Below are 19,323 nucleotides of genomic sequence, written 5' to 3' on the forward strand. Positions count from 1 at the left end.
AGTATGTGTTATTTAAAGTCATCTCTGTTTCATTAGTAGCTATTCGTATGTATTCGTTGCGTACTATAATTTATTCCTTTGCTTATTGTCACTATTGATAGTGATACATAACTACTTAATTTTTACTATTAACATACTGCATGTTTTATTGAAATCTAAAGAGATCGGTGTTTCAGATATTAGCTATTCACTTCTGACTAGTATGTGTTCTAATAGCTGTAGACACCAATTCCACTCTTACTTGTTATTACTATTCACTGGTAATAAGCATGCTTGTTATTATTCACTATTTATTTCTTAGTTCCTTACTAGATAGTTGCTAGTATCTGTTCCATTTGTTAGATTTATTCATTTATTAGTCAATAATGTGTTATTAATCTCACAAGGAAGTAGTAATAAACTATTAAATAGCCATTCTGACTAATAGTATATCAAGTAAAATAACGTAACACTTTATAATAATATCTTATTAGTTAACATAAGCTAACATGAACAGCAGTTCTACAGAATTTATTAAATGTTAATTTAAAATGTAGTTATCTTGTAAAAATCTAACTCTAAATGCTTATTATTAGATTATTTAATGCATTATCTTTGATGCATTAATGTTAACAAATTAGGCTTTATCGTAAACTAAGCAAAGGAAGTTGTAGAGAGAAATCCGCAGTGCTTGGTGCCTTTCTGCTAGCATCCCATAAATAAATAACTATTGGGCTATAGTTACTTCTAAGCTCATAATGATCTGTCCACTTTTCGATCTGCTAAGATGTGAAAAAATCTGGCAATTGTAGTTTTCTGCATTATACTAATAATAGTGATCACTCAGTTCTGCTGGTGAAATGCATTGTGAAATAATGCTATTTCATAGCTTTGGGCAATAATAAATCTTCATGTTTCCAATTGTCATGGTTCAACTCTTTGTTGTATTGTATTGTTATCATATACTGGAGTTCATTTAGCAAGAACCATTACCTCTTAAATACATCTCAAGCTTTACTGTTCTGTAGTTCTTGTGGCCGTCATGTAGAAACCTTACCTAAGAAGATCATACAAGATAGCGTTTAAGACAATGATGTAGACCCTCTGTTAGATCTGGCATGGAGTTGAAGCTTTGCACATTACGCAAATCATTGAGTTTCTTCCAGCATAAGCAGAATGATTGGGTTGCAGGAGGAGGTCCTTCTGCCTGTGGGAAAAGAGCAGTATCATAACCCACTGGGTTCCAACCCTGGTCCTGGAGGCAACCCAACAGTCCACATTGTTCATGTCTCCTTAATCAAATGCACCTGATTCTGATTCAGGTCATCAGCTCATCAGTAGAGACTTCAAGACCTGAAATTGATGTGTCAGAGAAAGGAGACATGCAAAATGTGCAGTGTTGGGGTGCCTCCAGGACCAGGGTTGGAAACCACTGATGTAACCAATTAGTAGAGTCCCAGCAAGCCATGACCTCTGTAGTTTTTCATTCCCAAGTAGACGCAGCTATATAAGTAGGCAAATATGTAAGTAATAAGCATGTCTAATGAGCTGTAATCAGGGTGTCAATAAGACTTTTTGATAATGGAAGAGGAAGTGATTTGGCTTTCAATGTTCCTATCATACACTTGGTTTATTAGTAGCCATTTGTTAGCACATGGTCTACGACGGGCCATTTCAGTCAGATGCCTTTCTTCTTATTCACTTTAGTTCTTCTTGTTGATTTAGGCATTTTGCATTTGAATCGTATCATTAAAACTGTGAAACTTACGGCCATATGATATTTGGTGCTTTTTGTCTTGATTATGTGCCTAAGCAAGGTAATGAAATTAACATAACTGTCGAGCCACAATTGTATTTTTTATTTATTTGATAAATAAATTAATACTTTTAATAAATGTGCTTCTGGCATAGTCTTCAAACTAAAGAAAATATTTATAAATAAATGTAAACATTTCCAGCGAAGAAAGATTGCAGGTTAAGCTTTAAAACTCCGCTAAACTCATTACATGCTTGTCGGGAAATTACATGTGCGGTGAGATGAGCGGAGGAACTAAATCTAAACGAAACCCCGAAAAACAAGGACATTTTATATTTATCAAGTTTTTAATATGCATCATTTCTGACATTTTTTTCAAACAATGTTTTAATGCAGTACTCCAAATTTTGCTTAAAAATACATATTTTTGCATTCCTTTTTAAGCATCGTATTGAAAACAGAAGCCAAAATATAACATGATTCAGATTTGTTTTATTCTCCTGTCATTTTTTTTGTTAGTTAGTTTTCAAAGCCACTCCATAGGTGGGAACCTACAAGTAGTCTGGATCCCAGCCATAAGCTTTTATTTTATGTGCTCTGCCTTTGATGGCTTTCATGTTTATTCTGCATTTGTTGGGATGGTCGAGGCACAAGCAGGCATGTCTTAACTTGACACTGCTGAGTCCTGGGAGAACGTGAGTGTTTGGGCCTGGCCTAGCAGATTCAGGGGGCGAGGAGAGATGAGGAGGGTAGATTTACTATTGAACATTTCTGTATGTCTATATTAACCAGTTCTGGCTGGCCTGTCATGCTCCAAAGAATGCCATAAAACTGAGAAATGGGAATCATCATCCAGACACTGGCTAATGAAGACTTATGCATGGGAACTTGTACAGGCAAATAGACATAATGTGGTGGTTTAACAATGGTCAGGTTAATGCAAGATTGCTGATGCTGTCTGTTTTAAATTGGACTACTTGTTAGACACAGCCCAGAGGAATTCCAGATATAAATTTAGCTATGCTGTATCATACCCAAGAGGTGCCTGTTTATATTTCTGAAGTTAGGACATTGTTTTTCCAGAATTGTCTTAGGCATTGATACAATACTTGGGGCCTATGACAAAGACTAGGGAGCTATTATCTTGAAAGTCCCACAAATACTAGCATACATTACAGCAAGGGTTCCCAGTCTTTTTAGGCTACTCAACACTTGGACACAGATTATTTACTTGTTCACCCAATAGGTAAGAATTGATATGTATGACTTTAATAGCTTTTCATCATCTTATAAGACCCCTACAGTTCCCTCACAAACCTCCACTTTGGCAAACCCTGCCTCAAATGAACCATTCCTAGTTTTTTTGAAAATGACTCTGTTTTCAATTTGTGACCTCAGTATTGGCTCTAAATGATTCAAACAGCTAACTCACAAGTAAGTTAAAGTTTATTTTTTTTGTGAACTTTTTTTCATTGACTCATTAAAACTGCACAATAAAGGCTCTGTAGGCATTTAAGTAGATTGACAGATTGTCTTTCAACAATGTGACTGTCATCAACGCATTGATTTTTATATAACATTTGTTAAATTATAGCTTTAAAATGTTTTTTTCATAGGTGTATATTTTTTCAGCAATGATAGAGGAAAGCAGAAAAAAAAAAACTTTTAATCCTACAAGTCTATTACTTCCAACTTCTTAAATTGGCCCAGTGCATATCAGATTTTATTTATGTATTTATTTTTCTGTGGAGGGTGAGCATTTCTTTTCATCTGATAAACTGCAGCAGTGAGTGATTCATTAACTTGAGAATGGCCCTCATCGTGCAATGTTTCCTCCCTCACTGATAGAAAGAAGAAATCCGCAGTGCTTGGTGCAAACTGTGCCTTTCATTTTACTCTGTATTATATTGTTTTCGATTCCCGTGTCATCTTCAATTTCATACTTAAATGCTAAACTATTTAATATTGGATTAGATTAGATTCAACTTTATTGTCATTGCACATGTAAGGTACAAGGAAACAAAATGCAGTTAGCGTCTAAACAGAAGTGCAATAAGCAGTAAGTACAGGATATGCATTAAAATGAGAGAGCTCATTTTTCTCCTGTTTGTAATCATATGCTGTCCACTTGTGTTTATCAGGAGCTCTCCTTGTTTTCATTTCTGTGTTCGGGGAAAAGGTCTGGTCGAACATCTGCCTCATAATTGTTTAAATCTGGGAAGATTCTGGTGCACCCTATCCAGGATACAATGTGGCCTTTTTAATGCTGTCTTCCTTTAAGATTTGTACAGACAATTGTTTATGTGTCGGAGATAATGGGCATTTACAGTAAGACGGTTGACCTTGGTTTACTTGACGAGCCAAAAACGTAGAAGAAATTGCTCTCTGTTCTTGTTTTCCTTGTTTTCTGTTTCCTGTCTCATCCTCTCTCTCTCTCTCTCGGTTTCTTAAAAGAGAGGAGACGATGAGTAGTAGCAGTGTGGGAAAAAACTGAACCGCCGAATGTCTCTCTTTGGCTCTGGGGTCCTCGTCTCTCATCCCTCATAGGGGGATCCAAACTCCATCAAAGAACTTGTTATTTCTGAAGGGGGACCAGATGGTGCAAATTATACCCACCTGAGTGTAGGGGGTTGGAAAGAAGAGCTTGCTATCTGGTTCGAACCTATTGTTATTCTCTGGAAGGTATGATCTCAGTGTGGGAAACTTGTGTTTATGAAACCTTTGTAGTTGAGCTGTTCATGTAAATTACTCCAGTTGTCATCGGCCCTGTTGCTGCTTTTCTCCCTTGAGACGAAAATTGGCAGTTAGGGTTAGAATTTGTTTGGAACAGCGCCACTAGTAAACGTAATCCAAGCTAATTTGTTGTTTCCACTCATTTGCAATGCCACCAGAAAGCAATTGGACTCTTTAGTGGCTCTAATTGTACAGCCAGGGGCAAGATTTGAGCTTCGGGCCACCCAGGGTGGACAAAAGTGCAGAATCTCCCTCATTTCCTGGTGATAAAGCCATTGTGAGCCACTAGTCCTTTCCAGATTGTGCAAACATGTAATGAAAGAGCCCACACCGGGTCTGTGGTGCCAGCGATGGGAGCCGTGAGACGGGGAGTTGTGGTTATGGTGTCATTTAAGAGCGCGTTGTCCCATGGGCCCGTTTGACTGTGAAATAGTGGAATGAGCCCTCAGGGCCACTGTTTGCTGCTCTTGCTAACACTGATTAGTGTTCGTAACAAATGACAGGACCCCTTTAAATGTGAAGCTCTAGAGATTTAACGCTAGTTTGGCATAAATAATCCTGTCTGCGTGATAGGTGATGACTTCGGTCTTTCAATACCTTGAGATTTAGTGCACTCATTGCTCTCAGCTCCACCTGTAAGCAGCATTCATCTTTGGATTTGGCTTTTCTCGAATGTCTTTGATTGTCACTAAGGTACAATACCTTTATTAAAGGCTTCACAGGCTTCCAATCTGATGACAGCATATGTTTACAGAACACTTTGATTCTATTCTGCCAGAGCTATATATAGTCAAATTTAATCAGTCAGTGTTATTCCTCGTTGTTTTGCTCCTTCATTTGATCTGAAGTCTAGACTTGTATTGGAATTTTATTCTGTGAATGTGATGGCTCGACCTCGTGCAATTGCGTGAGTGGAATTACACTGTGTTGTGGTAATTCTCCAATCCTGTCATTCACAGAATGGTATCAGAAGTAGGTAAATACTCCCATGAACACTAGATGTGCAGCCGATGGCCTTTGGGCTGATGCCAACATTGCAAGCAGTTGCAGAGTTGCAAAAAAAAAAAAAATTATCAGTGCTCTGATACGATCTGGGATGTAGGTCAACCAGTTCATCTAGCATGTAGCCTGACACACGTGGTAAATGTGCTTTTATAAAAATTAGGCTTTAAAATAAGCCTTATATTTTATGTATTTTTAAAATACTATTTTACACACACACACACACACACACACAGTTTTATATGCATGTAAAGATATATACACACACAATTTTGCCATTTTCAACTTTACATTTTCCACAAAAGGTCATAAAACAGCTTTTTTAGTTTACTGGCACCTCAAAATAAAACATGCTTTTCAAAACATATCCAGTGTTGCTCTGTTATTTTCCAACAAAGAGTTCTCTGAAGTTTCAAAGCGCTGCGAAGCAAAGTGTGAATCCGATATCTCTGCTTCCTTGCAGATTGTCAGTTGTCAAATACAGCTGTTTTCACACATAAACACAGCTTCACAAGCCAGATGGGAACGAGAGTGTTGTCCCAACACAATGGGAAAAACTCAATGTATTTCTTATTCTTCATTAATTCTTCCAGCTCATCATGCTTACTCGGAGCGGATGGTTAAGAGTTGGCAACGCACGCTACACAGCTGGTTCATACTTGATGAAAATACCCTCCCTCAGGCATCAGTGATAGCACATGCTTTTAAAGTGAAGGATGATTTGAAAGTAGAGTAAAATATGAGGTTTAGAATCGGAAAGTGAATGACCTTGCTTCCTTGTTTAGAGACGAACCTTTTCCAAAGCATGCTACAATAATGTATCATCATAAACAATGTTCAGGAAAAGTTGATTTGTTGCACTTTGTGAGTGTGTTGACATGCATTACAATGTGAGATTTACCAATCCTGATTACTCCAGTTTTGACATCAGAATGTAAACATGAACACCATTACAGATGAAGTGAAAGTGGAGTAGATCGCTAAAAACCAGGTGTGCAAGTTTAAGCAAAACCCAATCAACAAACTTCTTTCTTTCTTTTCTATCTATTAAATTAGCTGATACCTGATAATCTGTAGCTTTGCCTAATATATATTTTTGACTTGGGCATGTTGATACAATTGATAAAATTTTGCTTTCAGGAATGCATAATTCATGCAAAGTTAATTCCCAAGCCATTCTTCAGTACTACAGTTAATGCATTCACACAGAGCTGATGTTAAAATAGGCTAAAGGTTCAATATAATATTAATATGCTAGGAAATTCACAGTATTTTCAAGTGACACTCTCCATTGGTAAATCTCTCTTCCATTAGCATGTTGTTTGGGGAATATCATGTTCTTGAAACAACACCATAATGCTTTTTCTCCTCTTGTGGCTGAGCAAATAGTTGTTTTAGTTGGTTGCACCTTGGGTCCATGGTTTCCTGTGTTATGTTTTTCTGAACTGCCTTGAAAATGAACTCAACCCTTTGTGATAGAATGTTAAACAACTGATCTTCTGACTGTTTACTGCGTCAGAGAAAAGGAATCCCATTTGGCAAACTGTTACCAGGTACTTTTTTCACAAGTTCTATACTGTCAGAGATGGTTGTCTTTTATTTTTTTCCAGAGATAGAAATGTATCAAATATTTCATATTGCTTACCACGTTTTTGTCCTTCAATGGAGACTTGGTTTTGAGACTATTTCATGACCCTGGAGTTCTTCGCATGAGTCAGACTTCAGATTTTACTTCACACATTCCTTTTAGATTATTTGTCATGCCAACCTTGTATAAAACTCATTCATCAAAAGATCTTTTTGTTTAGCAACACTTATCTGTCAAAGTAACAGTTTTATGCATCCAGAAATAGGTTATGACAGAAAACAAGTCACGTCATGGATTCAGAAAGGTGGAGTCTTGGTGTCTCTCCTGGTTTAAGGAAAGGCCTCTGATTCCAACCCATGAATCAGTAAACTTAATTAACTTTTGTTTACACAGCTCTATATGTTAAGAGCTGCTTTTATTAGTAAAGGTGACCCCTTGTCTTGTATGTTCTGAATATTCGATTTAAGTACAACTTATTTTTAACAGATCTCTGACCTTGCGATCTTGTAAAATGTCTCGTGCGCACACACTCCATTGACCACAGGTCAGTTTGGTTTCCGGCTCCCAGAAAAAACGTCGAGCCACGTTTGTAATCGGAGTCTCAGCAGTCACTTCCTTTTGTCTCCTCTGTCCAAACACGATCTCCTCCTGAGGAATAACAAAGCAAATTCTGCACTTTGTTGTGACATTCCTCCTGCCTTTGTGTTAGATAATTGGCCAGAATGTGGTAATAAGGGCTACCAACTCTAGGGGGATGAATAATGGTCTATACATTATCTTTGCAAGATGCATCACACTTTACTTCGTTAGGCCATATGATAACGTCTTGTGTATTGTTCTATAAACCATCTGTTTAATTTTCATTTGTGATTTTTAAACCCTAAACTCAACTTTCCGAGAAAGTATTACTGTTGCTATGTGATATGGACTTGATTTTATTTAATAAAGTTAATTTCAGGGTAAATATAGTAAATGGAATTTTTTTTTTTTTTTTTTTTTTTTTTTTTGTAGATCACATATTATTTTACTATATTTATACTTCATATATTTTTTATTAAATGAAATTCTTTGAAATATTTCTTTAAACTTTAAACAAAGCTTTTTTGTTTACATGCTCAGTAAGAGTTGATGTATGTGTGTTCGCACATTCTGTCCAGTTTGTTGGTGTCTGTCTGAAAAAGTTTATTGTGCAGATTCTTGAAAGCCGATTTACTTAATTGTCTCCCTTTGACTATGACAGCCTGAATATCAAAGATTAGTTTCATCTTAAAACAACCTCTGAACTCTGTCTCTCTCCCATTTGGTTGTAGTTTCTTCCATAATCATAAAGCTAAACCGACTCGTCTACAAGTAAGAATGAAGGGAAAGCCACCAAGGAGCTTATTAAAGTAAAAAGGTATAGCAGCTTAAGGAATAATTTGAGTGGTTGCACTCTCCTTAAAATGTTTGAATGAAGCGCTATCCCACCGGAGAAGCCTCAGCCGTGGGGTCCTATCTTTAGATCTGAGGCATGGGCCAGTGCTCCCCCTCTATCTCTAACCCACCCTCTTCAAGTTCTACTTCACAAAACCCCTTTGTCTTCTTTTCTTTACGTGGGGGAAGGGTTATGCAGTAACTGGATTAGTCTTTTTGTTTGGTTATTCCTACTTGTCTGTTCATACATCCCCCACCTTTCAGTCTGCTTGTTTTTTCTCTCTCATTTCGCTCCATCCCCTTTTTCTTCCCTTCCTGGCTTTCTTTTTTAAATTGAATGTTCTTAATTAGAACTTACTCTCAACTTCATTGCCCTGTCTTAGAGAAGTCTTCATCTGGATGAGATGTTAAACACCAAATTTACACTCCAGAAGCTTAACCACGGCCTGTGTTTGTAGTCCATTCATCACTGTTTACTTTGAAGTTGAAACTTAACATTCCTGCCATTGGGAGTAAATTGAAGGGTCCGGAGGAGCTTGAAGGGGGAGCAGAAGTGCTCCGTTTCAGCAAATTAGAGCACTGTTTCTTCAGCATCAATGGATTGCACCAGAGCGTTGTATCCATCTTTCGCTGTTGTCCCCGAGGGAGGAGTACCCGTCTAGTGCCAAATACAACTGGCCGGTGACTCCAGTTTTACTCAATTCTCACTGCATGGTAATTTTAGATAATAAATGATCAAATTTTTAAATTATAAGAATGTTAATCGAATGTAATTGACAAAAATTAAAATAAAAAAGTAAGCATCACAACTATTTTTTTCTTAGAGATTTTGTGAATTTTTCAAATATTCCTCTAATTATGTTAACCAAACAAAATGTGAGAAACACAATCAGGTTTTTTTTTTTTTATTTATTTTTTTTTTTTTTGACTGGCACCATAGTCTGTGCTGTTAAGGGTTGGGAATAAATAGACATTTTCCGGTTCCTGTTCTGCCTAACGGTTCCATTAAAATAATTTAACAACTATTAAATAGTGGTAAGGAAAAATGCACAATACTCAACTATAGGGCTGCAACTAACGATTATTTTGATAATCGATTAATCTGTCGATTATTTTTACGATTAATCGATTAATCGGTTTATGTACTTATATTTTAGTTTTTTCCATTTTTTCCCCAAGTAAATTATTAATAAAGGGTCTTTATCATTCAGCATAGATTTTTAAGAGATTTTAACCATTTTGCATTGTCATATCCTCATCAAAAATATACCTGGAGTTGTTTTATTATGTTAATAATCCTTTGTCGAACTCTTCTGCAATCAAAACACTGATCCATACTCTAGCAAAATTCACAAGGAGATTTCAAATATTGTTTTCACCATGGCAGTCCTTAAAGCTCCTAAAGTAGTTTAACATCCCAAACAAAGCTTAAGGAATCTTTGAGAACATATTTTCAAGAAGTATAAGGATAAAACAGAATAAAATTGCAGTGCATTGTATTTTATTATTTACTGGGAAAAAGCTTTATAGCTTATGCTGTGAAATTGTAAACAATCCTTCGAAAAAAAGTGCCAATGGCATGAAACCTGAATGGAACTCACAATTTAAAGTAAAATCCATCAGAAGGTTGTCCAGAAAAAAAAAAATTGGGACACACACAAAAAACCTGCTGTGTGAAAAAGAGCAGTGAATACTTAGAAAAGAAGTGCATTTTAAATATACTCAAACATTTACCTCTCTCATTCAGTTATAATTAGGCTGCAAGTCTGAATTATGAACTGGTAAACGACAAACTGATCACATAACATGTTTGTAAAGCTTTAAATGTTAACTGTTACAAAGCAATGTTATCAGCTTTTACGACTAAACATTTGCAAACAACCTTGTACTGGAGAATCTGCACAAATAAAATTCTTAGGGGCCGTTCACATATCGCAACTAAAAACGCGTGGAAAACGCTAGTCGCGCCGCTTTCTCCTTCTTTCCAAAGCGCTCGGGCAGAAGCGCCCCTCAGGCGTCTGCCTTTGCTAAGCAACCATGACGTGCTCTCTCCATGACGTGCCCTCTCCATGAAGACCCGGAAATTTCAGCAAAGGATAAATGGATGCGGTGTGGACGCGCCTGGAAAAACGGGCGCATCGCACCGCGTGCGTGTCGCGACCGCGTCGCTTCCATTATGAGAGTGCATACTGCGCGCCTACATAGGAAATAACGAACTTGAGCACGCAAAAGACACGATATGTGAACGGCCCCTTAAACAGTTCAGTAGTGCAGAGTTTACAGGTTACTCTTCATTTTAAAGGCTCAAAGTAAAGTACTCCCACTTCCCGCTGAATGCTGCAGAGACGCTGTTCGGGAAGCACGTGACATAAAACGAGGCCAGCTATTGGCTATTCGCTACTTCACCTGCTGTACTGGCTGAGTAAAACCTCCGGTGGCTCATTACTGCCACACTTTGGTCACCGCAGATTTGAAATATGCACGAAATGAGCCGCTTATGGCAAATAAAATTTATTTAGCGACGAATCGATTACTAAATTAGTTGACAACTATTTTAATAATCGATTTTAATCGATTAAATCGATTCGTTGTTTCAGCTCTACTCAACTACTCAATACACAATACTGTTTATTACTTACTGTCAACTTAATTTAAAGGTTGCCAATGTCAAAATTCAACATATATTACAGTATACGGATCTTCATGAGTAGGGTTGGGTATTGTTAGAAATTTTCCAATTCTGGTTCCATTTAAAAGATCTTTATTTAAAAAAATATCTATATATATTTTTATTTTTTACTATTTTACCTACATTGAATGTAGTGTTGTTGGAAGGTAGTAATGCTAGTCCATCAATCAGCATATGCTTTGAAGTTGATGTTTTTTTACACTATAAATTACATTTTGCTTTTCAAGAAGTAATAAGCTGGTTGGCCAAATAGTCCCTTGAGGGGGAAGACACTTGTTCATTTCCCTAAACTAATGAAATATAAACTGTTTATACATAACCATGTATAAACACACTCCAAAAAGCCCCTATTTTACAAATAATAAGTAGAGATGCACCGGTTGACCGGACATGAATCGGAACCGGATGGTTTTTGCATGAAAATACACGATTGGCAATCGGCCTGTTTTTGGTCTTTTTTTTGGCCGATTTTTCAAGAAGTGCGCCCGCGTGCACAGACTACATTGTAATAATTCGCTATCATGTTATTTGTTGGGAAGAATTTCGAAATCTGTGCGCAGGACACGGGCAGCCGATCAGCACTGGAAGTGCAGAGTTACATGTCTGAGGCACAGATAGCAGGAAGCGAACAGCAGTTGGTGTACTGGTGCACAAATAAGAGCCCCTTTCCTGCGCTCACTGAAGTTGCGAGTGCGTACTCTACCTGCCCGCGCCCTGCACAAGTGGAGACAGTAAAGGGATGTTCAGATCAACTTCTCACGTGTTGGATGAGAAACAAAACATTTAAGTTTTGTCACAGATTAGTCCATTTTAAGTAGAACTTGCATATACATTTGAAAAGCCAGAAGTAAAATTACATTGACTTAATTTGATTTTAAAAATCACCTGCTGTAGCACACTGAAAAAAAAGTGTTTCATTCATCCAATTAAAACAATTTTCAAAGTAATAAATCACATCTATATTTTTTTTTAACTTGAGTCAATAGTTATTTATTTTTCATTGGCTTAATGTAAATATAGGTGTGAATCATTACCCTAATTTTATTTTATTTTTTTTTAATTGGATGAATGAAAAACTTTGTTTTATACACACCAATATTATTTTATTTTAACATTTTGGAATAATTTCTATAGCATACTTTTATTTAGTCTCACTGGTAAAGACTTTTTTCTTTTTCTTTTTTTTTATTTAAAACCAAATTTAAAAACTAAAACACATACTGAATGGTGATTAAGGAACATTTTATTGAATGTGTGTTGATTGTGTTGTTTGGATTGTAGAACTATGCAGTTATTGCCTTTATTTTCACATGGTTACAGTTAATCTTTTCATTTAAGGCCAGTTCTATGTAGTTTCAGCCCAATTCAAAAACAACAGCTAAATGCTGATGTCTGTACTGTCTGTTTGTATTGAATGTAGACTACTTAATGTGCAGTTACTGTCCTTAATTTCAGATGGATACAATTATTGTTTTTCAATAGCCAAAAGCCAGTTTGGCCTATTAAATACCAAATAAACATCTTGTTTATGCATACTTTCCTTCTTTCTTGTTTGTTGCTTAAAGAAAAAGAAAAAGAAAATCGGAAATTGGTATCGTAATCGGCCAGTTTGCTTATAAAAAATTGGTATCGGAATCGGCCATGAAAAACCATGATCGGAGCATCCCTAATAATAATAATAGGAGATGGTGTGGTGAGCGTCTTCCACATTTTTCCACCTGTACACTAAATAATCTAACCGTCATGCTTGCATAACAGTAGCAGTTTATTTATTTAGTAGTCCAAATTGAAGTCAGTATGTATATTAATGAACATATGGGACAAATATAATGTAATTGGCGGCAGGTGCGGTGCGCTGCCGGTACATGCACAGTCAGACAAAACGGTTATCAGAGGCATGAGTGCGCATACAGTCGTGGAAAACGATGTGTTTGGCAGGTAAAGACGTGATGTGGAGTGCACGTCAATGGAAACAATGTTCTCAGTAATTAAAGAGGCAGCATGGCATTTCTGGGATTTTGTTTGTGACATCCTTTACCGGAAACGCCGGAGCAAAGCTGCTCACAGTGCTTGGTCACATGTCGCACCAGAACCGTGCGGAACTAAAACTTAGGAATAGCTCACGGTTCTGGTTCTTTTCAAAAAACAGAACCGGTTCTGAATACGATTCCCAACCCTAGTGCTCTTTGTCAAAAATATATAAATCTATAATAAATTTAAATAAAACTAAAATTTTATACTTTTTTTTTTTTTTAATCAAATGTCTTTCTTTTTGATTATTATTTTATAGATTAAAAATGCAGTTTCATAACATTGAGAAATATTTATGGCTGGATTATTGGCAAGAAAGTTTATTTTGGACCCTTACAGAAGGTTTGATTAAATTTACTTTCTTTTGTATGATGTTTTATGCATGTTTTTAAAGGTGTTCCTGAACATTTGCTGGTGCTGTACCTCTTGTGCATTTATTGATCTTTTCTGTTGTGAAATGAACTAGGTTTACTACTTCCAGTTATGTATTACATGCAGTTAGGGATGTGTCCACTCAGCAATGTCTCTGACCATAATGTGATTTCATTTAGTTGTTGCTTCTTGATCTGATAGATGGTCTACATGCTTAAACACGCCATACTACAGGATATGGCGCCCTCAGGACACTTTTGACTTGTACCTCTATGCCCATACTCCCTGTTTCACTGGCCTGTCATTGACTTCTGACCTCTTTTAATTCCAAAACACCCTCCTTTTTTCACCCGTGAGATCACAGAGCAGGATTGGCAATGTGTGGTATGGATTTAATTGCTTTTGCAGAAAAGACCCTGCTTGTTTGTAATTGAAAAAAGAGGAAATTAATCCAAAGCCAGGTTTTCCCATATGCTCCCATAGGTCATTTTGATACTGTTGATATCAGCGATCACTCGTCATGTGGAAATGAAGTTCAGCTCTCTCTAGCCCTTCTTTCTCATAATTACATGGATCGGTTCAAGACGGATTTAAGGGCTTTGTACAGCATGCCGCCTTGACCTTATAAAATGCTGACTTTCTGCAGAAACAAATATTTAAACACAAGCCTGTGTAATACTAGAGCTGAAATGCTGCTTTTATGTCATAATATAGTGTCATGTCTATAGTGAATTGCACTGTTAAAATGGCAATGGATTCCTTTGAGCTTCTTTAATGATATTTAACTCTTGATAATTAATCTTCCAGTATTTGCTCATTTGATAATATTGCCATTAAAATGTGAATCCATTTGTTCTAAAACTGTTTATTTCCAGGTTTTCTCTGATTTACACTGGGACTGTACAGTTTGAACCCTGTATGTGTTGTGCACATATCAACATTATATTAGCTAATATTTTGTAGTTATTTAAGTAAAAACAGTAATATAGTGAGTTATTATTATTATTATTATTATTATTATTATTATTACAATTTAATATGCCTGCTGACGTAAAAATATAATTTAGAGATTTAAGTAGCCATTACTCCAGTCTTCAGTGTCACATGATGCTTCAGAAATCATTCTAACATGGTGATTTGGTGCTAAAAAAATATTTTTTTATTGTTATAAATGTTGAAGAGTGTTGTGCAGACTAATTTACTTTTATTTTTTTGGAAGCCAGGATACCATTTTTTTATTTTTAATATAAATACTAAAAGAACAGAACTTATTTAAAATGTAAATCTTTGTAATATTATACATTTTAGGATATATCCAGCTAAACAAAAGTGTTAATTTCTTCTTCAAAAAAAGTCTCACTGGTCTCAAACTTTTGAACGGTACTGGCCTTTTTTTTTCTTCCCTTAAAGGGGGGGTGAAATGCTCGTTTTCACTCAATATCCTGTTAATCTTGAGTACCTATAGAGTAGTACTGCATCCTTCATAACTCCAAAAAGTCTTTAGTTTTATTATATTCATAAGAGAAAGATAGTCTGTACCGATTTTTCCCGGAAAAACACGACCGGCTGGAGGCGTGACGTGTGGGCGGAGCTAAAGAATCATGAGCGCCAGTAAGCTTTTGCGTTGAGAGCATGTGGAAGCTGTGACATTACCGTGAGGCAAAAACCATCATCCAAAACAAACCATGGCTAACAGTCAGATTCAGCCGTTTATTTATGATCCAGAATCAGATCCCGAGGCTGAAACTGAACGAGAGCAGCAACAGCAACGACTCGCTCCGAGCGGGGCTCGAACCCGGGTCTCCGGCATGGGAGGGGGACGCACTAACAAGGAGGCAGAGATATTTTAAGCAGTTTTACTCACCGCCTGCGGTTCCAACATATGATCGTGACCCTTTTTCGTTGGGATTGCATCATCCTTAAGAAATGAACGATACGCAAATCCGTCGTCAAACTGGGCCTTGTTTGTAAAACAAGCATCTTCGAAATGCAGGGAACAAACAAACACACTGGCACAACTCCGTTGATGCTCTGTAAAAATAAACTCCATCCACTGGTCCCTTAATGCTGTTTTTTTTTTTTTTTTGGTAATCTGTGCAGGATTGTCTTGCCCTGGCGACCAAAAACACACTCCTTTTGTGACATTTCGCGACGCTCTCGCTCTGATCAGTGAATGCCTGTTGTGCTCTCAGTGCTCTGCTATACGGGAGCATGCGCTCTTCCGGCAGACGTGCCCTTAGGAACTCAGTATGCATGAAATAGCATTTCACCCCTCCCTTTAAAGTCAGAAATGGTGCTCTTCAGTGACGTGTTTTGATGTGAGAAACAGTTGGCCTTTGGTTCCTATCAGCTTGTTCTCAGATAAGCACAGATGAGGCTAGGCCTGTCACGATAACAAATTTTGCTGGACGATACATTGTCCAAGAAATTATCGCGATAAACGATAATTTTGTCATTTGCAGACCAGTTTCAACTAAAATAATGATAATGGCATAAAAATGCAGGTACACCTTTTCAAAGATCAATAAACTTTTATTTTATTTTATGGCAGATTCCGAGCAAGAAATCCCAACATCTCAACTTTGTGTGGCTTAAAATGAATTAATTTTGTATGTTTGTATGTTATATTATGTTTATATGCCAGTTAGGGATGCTCATATTGACCGTTTACCATTAACCAAAAGTAAACATTTTGACCGATAAAGGGTCCATTCACATATCGCATCTTTTGAGCTCTCAAGCTCGTTATTTCAACGTGGTATGCATCAGGAGCGCAACTGCCCAAGCGCTTTGGAAAGGATGAGAAAACTGTGTGTGTGTGTGTGTGTGTGTGTGTGTGTGTGTGTGTGTTAACTCACTGGACGCATTGACACACGCAACCACAGGCCTACAGACATATTCAGCTGAGCAAGCCAAATGAAGCGAGCGAAAAGTAGGCCCGAAGTTACTTGCAAAATATGCTACGCGGTATTAAAATAAAGCAGTAGTGCAAGTACAATGCAGTATCACTTGCGACGCAAACATACACAAGAAAATGAAAGGTGCTACCCAAAGCTGGTCACTCAAGTGAGACGTTATCTCTTTATTCCCGGGACATCTGTGCCATTGGAGAAGGTGTTTTCTGTCGCGGCCCTCATAACATGTAACATTTTTATTTTATTTTTTATACAAATGTAAAAAAAAAAGAAATTATCGCAGCCGAAAAAATATCGAGGTTATTTTTGTTATCGAGCAATTAATGATTTATTGACTATCGCGACAGGCCTAGATGAGGCACTGGTGTTAAGGATCTTGTAGCTATCAGATGATAGCGTTAGAGGTTAGTAATTAACATTCAGGGTCTGCTGCAGCTCCTCTCTTCTGTCTGTCGGATGTCTGGTCATCTGATTACACTGTTCAGTTTGGAAGTTTTTTTTTTTCTTGTCCACTGAAAATATGCAGAGTAAGAACAATATATTACAGTGTTGACTGTCTCCTAGATGTCACCAAATGTTATCTTGGTTCAACTGTATCTTTCTGCTCCTGGAGATACAGGAGTTCTCTTACAGAAAACGGACACAGAGGGATGTCAGTTACAATTCAAGACATTGCAAAGTAGAAAAGAATGTGTCATGCTTTGAGACAGAAAGTATGATCAGTCATGTTATCATCTCCTTGCCTTTTATCATTTTTTTTATCCTGAGACCTGGATACTTTCCCTGTGCTTTCCTGAAGTCTTGTTGTAGCTGTAGCAGCTGTCTTGTAGCCGTCTACATTGTTCGTTTTCAGCACCAAATTTAGGCCCGGCAGACTGAACTAACTTGACTGACTTCCATTCTTTTTTTTTTTGTCCTCAGAGCTTGCTATTGTAGCATGTGCTTGATTTTCTGCCTGGCACAAAACAGCATTTTCAAGTTTGTGCTCATTAGCATGCCTAGCATACTCTCCTGAGCCTTCACAAGACAGTATGAGGAGGAGGAAGAGGGTGACCACACAGAGAAAAATCACAGCGCAGAAAAGACAGCGCAACACTCAGTATGGTGACTTTAACAAAGGACTTATTGCCTTTAGTTAAACTGGCCTCATTTGTAAATGCATAACTTGCATTGTGTGCATGTTTATATTATGTATATATAATTTATAATTAGGGTTATATATTTGAATATTTTAGTGTGACAAACTCGTTGATTATTGTCTTTACAATAAATTAGCTACAGCTTCGTAAAGTAAAAAAAAAAAAAAAACGTTTTCACATGGTGGTAAATTCTTCAGTAAACTTTTGTTCAGCCAGCATCTTTTATAGTCTTATTGTAGAATAGAACGAAACAGGATTGTGTAAAGTACTGCCAACTGTCATATGATTGGCTAAAACCTGAAATCTTTCTTAACTCTTGTCGAACACATGCTGGTTCAGACTAAACACTGCGATTATCCCCTCAAGAAAATCTGTGATGAAAATCTTTGAAAATCAAAACCCTACAGCCAGCAGCTACAGCTGTGATGAGAGCAACGAATGAATGACTTGAGGTGATTTTGTCTATTAAAGTAAAGAGATAGACAGATGTCTCCTTCCTCTTATCAATCTCAGAAAGGACCCTTTGAAAAGAGCAATTATCCCCTTTGGATCTGCGCTGTATCTTTTTTGCTCCTGTAATGGCTGTTATCGCGCTGGCTCTTTGCGCTGTGTTTTATTAAGGGAAAAGCTGAGGGTGACAGACATGAAGTTGCCAGCTGATTGTTGAATCTTATTGGAAGAGAACAGAGTGATGGTGTTATGGTTTTAAATATCCCACTTGCCAGCTTTAATATAATTGAGCCTCTCAATGTTGATAATCTTAATGCATAAAGGGATAGTTTGCTTAAAAATGAAAATCCCGTCTTCTTTTATTCTTCTACATATTCATGACAAACCTATGTATGACTTTCATGGTATGGACAAAAAACATTTGAAACCGAATGAGGCATGAGGAAATGATGGCCGCTTCATCATTTTTGGGTGAACAAACTACTTTTCCTTGAGTAAGCAATAGTACAGTGTCTTGCACATTGCCATAATTGGGAAAGAAGTCATCAGTTTATGATCTCATCATCCATAGCCCCTCACCTGATAAAACCACAAATCCAGCCATAGCTGAACCCGGGGCTGTTGGGAATGGGATCGAGTGAGTGGTTTGGCCTGAAAGAGGCTCCTGTCCTCTGGAGGCATCGCTGAAGGAAGTTCTCTGGACAGACTGTTTGTGGGGGGCTCTTCCTCTCTGTCTGAATTTTTTTTTTTTTGCACAGGAAATTATTAAATGCCTCAGGAAGACCTTTCTCCTAATTATAGATACAGTCTGTGTGTTTATGCGTCTGTGAATGTGACAAGATGGAAAGCGATGCATTGCGCAGGCTTGCAGACGCTTGCAGTGTAATTTCACCTTGTTTTGTGTAAAGAACCATCCTCTTATAGTAGATGGGAAAGGAGAGGGGAAAATGGAGAGAAGCCATAAACGGATAATTATGGAGAATGTGTCCGACACACCAAGTGTTTTACACTTTCTGTCTCCTTTACACAGGAGACTGAAAAACTAAAGTGAAATCTTCTTGGTAGTGTCACCAGTGAAGACCTTTACTGCAGCTGCTCTCGATAAGTTCCATTCAGCAGACACACATTTGACGTGTATGACCTCGAGCTTTAATGTAAGCAGGTAACTCTGTTAGCTGTGGTTACGCAAACAGGATGTTTGTCCTTTGCCGCAGGATATGTGTTTACTTTCTTGTGGTTTTCTCAAAATCATGGGA

General features: G+C 37.3%; 1 protein-coding gene across 1 annotated transcript in view; it reads left to right on the plus strand.

Annotated features, from left to right (window-relative positions):
• The window catches only part of LOC128030982 (laminin subunit gamma-1), a 51,936-nt gene that overhangs the window by 812 nt on the left and 31,801 nt on the right, over positions 1–19,323 (plus strand). The gene's annotated exons all lie outside the window — the stretch shown is intronic.

Source organism: Carassius gibelio, chromosome A2 (genome assembly GCF_023724105.1).
Source record: "Carassius gibelio isolate Cgi1373 ecotype wild population from Czech Republic chromosome A2, carGib1.2-hapl.c, whole genome shotgun sequence".
Classification (NCBI taxonomy): Eukaryota; Metazoa; Chordata; class Actinopteri; order Cypriniformes; family Cyprinidae; genus Carassius; species Carassius gibelio.